General features: G+C 44.3%; 1 non-coding gene across 1 annotated transcript; it reads right to left on the reverse strand.

Annotated features, from left to right (window-relative positions):
• Positions 1–656: 656 nt before the first annotated feature.
• Positions 657–762, reverse strand: LOC145596276 (small nucleolar RNA R71). The gene has a single exon (XR_014103131.1). It is a non-coding gene; the product is annotated as a small nucleolar RNA R71 (small nucleolar RNA).
• Positions 763–3,174: the final 2,412 nt, after the last annotated feature.

A 3,174-nucleotide genomic window follows, 5' to 3' on the forward strand; every position in this document is an offset into this window, starting at 1 on the left:
TTCTCCTTAGCTTTGTTGTATGAACAGAGGACGAACTCGCTCAAGGTCTTTGGTTCCCATTGATCCGGAGTTAGAAAGATCTTTGTCCTTACTTCGAAGAGAAGCGAGAGCGAGGAGTAGAAATTCTCACACCCCAACGAAAGAAGGAGTAAGAGAATTGGAAGATACTCCACCATCTTCACCCTCAAGTGAAGACTTAGATAGCCCTAATTCGTCATCAATTCCGGAAATCAACCCCTTTTCAAACTTTAAGTCCGAAAGTGAAGAAGGTCCTAAAATGGGAGAGAATACACCTTTGAGTTGTCTTGGGGCTCCCGAAGCCTTAAGAGCCCAAAGTGGGATCCTAACTCCTACCACTCAAGCCAACAATTTCGAAATCAAGCCCAATTTGATTGCTTTGATAAAGAGGAAACAATTCTCGGGTGGAAAATTTGAGAGCCCTCATGAGCATTTAAAAGAATTTGAGAAATATTGTGAGACAATCAAAGCCAACGGGGTGACTCAAGAGTACATCCGCCTCAAGATGTTTCCATTTTCTTTAATTGGGAGAGGTCTAGAATGGCTAGAGAAGGAGGTGCCCCCTAACTCTCTCACAACTTGGGACCAAGTGACTACGACTTTCTTGAGGAGATTTTATAACCATAGGAAGACCGCCGAGGCTCGATCGTTGATTCAAGGCTTTCGCCAAAAGAGTGGTGAGACTCTAAGTGCGGCATGGGACCGGTACAAGGAGCTTCAACGCCAATGCCCACATCATGGGATACCCAAGTATCAACTCATCCACACTTTCTATGGAGGTCTCTCACCTCAAGGGAGAACAAGCCTAGATGCCGACGCCGGCGGTCCAATCATGAACAAGGGAGAGGATGAAGTGGAATGCATCATAGAGGAGGCCGCAAAGCATTATGATGATTGGTACGAAGGAGAAAGGGAGGCCACTTCTAGCAAAGGTGTCTATGCATTGGAGCAAGCCAACGCAATCAACAACCTTTCTTCCCAAATCTCCAAGATGGCCAAGCAAATGGATGAAATGATGAAAGAAAGGTCCAACCCTCATGGTAATACCTCCCCTTCAACCAAGGGAGGCAATGGTATGGCCACTTCTTCCCCCTCTTCTTATAATAAAATGCCTCAAGGATGCATGTTTTGCTCAAATTGTGAAACCTATGATCATGATACCTCCCATTGTGTGTATGCTTGTGAAGTTCAACCCCCTCCCTATGAACATGATGATAATGTAGAAGATGTCAATGCTATGAATTTTGCTCCTAGAATGGAAAATGTAGGGAACTTGAGGCCAAACCCCAATCAAATGGGGAATTGGAATCAAGGTGGAAACCGTGGTTGGAACCAAAGTGGTGGTGGTTATGGTAACCAATACCATGGTGGGGGAGGCCCTTCCAATTTCAATGGAAGAGGCTACTCTAACCAAAGAGGGTATGGCTACCAAAACAAACAACCCAACTCCCGATACCAAGACCATCAAAATCAAAATTTTGGTGATCAAGGTAACATGGGAAACAATCGACAAAGCAATGTTCCCAACCAAGGAACCGGAGGCAATAGAGGCCAAAATGTTTCTAACTATGCCCAAACCAATAGGCCTCCGGGTTTCCATCAATCCCAACTTCCTCCACCTCAACAACCTCTTCAAATTGAGGCCTCTCCTAATGATCCCGTGATGGCTAAGCTAGATGCCATCATGAAGATGCATGAGAAGGAAAAGAAGAGGAATGAGGAGGATAAAAAGCGAGCCAATCCTCATATGAAAATGCTTGAAACCCAAGTTGCCCAACTTGCTTCCAATTCCTCTTCTTCTTCTTCTTCCTCTATCCCTAGTCAAGGAGTCAACCCAAAACCTTTGTATGCCGTGACAACAAGGAGTGGAAAGGTAGTAGGGAGTGACCCCTTAGTTGAGGAAGAACCTCGAAATGAAGTAGAGTTGGAGAGGGGGGATGAGAGAACCAAGGAACCTTCTAATGTTGAGAGGGAGAAGGATGTTGAGGTGCAAAAGGAAAAAAGAGACCACCCCCTTGCCCCGAAATCTCCAACCTAGAGAGGAGAGGCTACCTTTTCCCCAAAGATTTGTGAGAGCTAAGCTCGATGCTCAATTTGGGAAGTTTTTGGATGTGATCAAGAATTTGCATGTTTCCCTTCCTTTTGTAGATGCTATGAAACAAATGCCCCATTACTCTAAGTTTTTGAAAGATCTATTGAGTGGGAGAAGGGAGTGTGAAACGGTGAGCTTGACCGCCAATTGTAGTGCAATCCTTTCCAACAAACTTCCCGCTAAGTTGAAGGATCCGGGTAGTTTTTCCATCCCTTGTTCTATTAATGGCATTGAGTTTGACAAAGCTTTGTGTGATTTAGGAGCGAGTGTGAGCCTCATGCCCTACTCCGTCTACCAAAAGCTTAGTGTAGGAACCCTTTCCCCCACTAACACCACTCTCCAACTAGCGGATCGGTCCATTAAATTTCCCATGGGTAAAGTTGAGGACATCCCCCTTAGGGTAGGGAAGTTCACATTCCCCGTGGATTTTTATGTGCTAGAAATGGATGAGGATGAAAGGATTCCTATTATCTTGGGTAGGTCGTTTTTAGCCACCTCTAGGGCCATTATTGATGTGAAGGAGGGCAAAATATCTTTGAAAATTGACAATGATTCAATTGAGTTTGATTTGAATAGTGTCATGCAACAACCTTCCTCAAGTAGTGAATGCTTTAGAGTAGATGTTCTAGATTCCATGCTTAGTGAATTCTCTCGTTCCCATTTGCATGCTTCTAACGATCCCCTAGAGAGTGTATTGTTGAATGATTCTAAGCTAGGTGTTCACAAGGACGACATTCAATTCTATGAGGATTTGCTAGAGGAAAGCAAGAGCTAGTGCATGGATGAGAGCATGGAGGAGGAGGCTTTTCACACCCATGACCTCTTTCAAGTTGAGGAAAGAGAAGAGAGCACCAATGGTAAGGGAGCACCAAAGGTAGACTTGAAACCTCTACCTTTGGGCTTGAGGTATGTATTTCATGGTTCTAATGAGTCTTTCCCCGTGATTGTTAATTCCAACCTAACGGAGGAGCAAACCTCCCTCTTGATCAATGTTTTGAAAAAACACAAGAAAACTTTAGGCTATACCATTGATGACATCAAAGGTGTAAGTCCTTCTTTATGCA

This window comes from Chenopodium album, chromosome 19, assembly GCF_948465745.1.
Source record: "Chenopodium album chromosome 19, dcCheAlbu1.1, whole genome shotgun sequence".
Lineage (NCBI taxonomy): Eukaryota > Viridiplantae > Streptophyta > Magnoliopsida > Caryophyllales > Amaranthaceae > Chenopodium > Chenopodium album.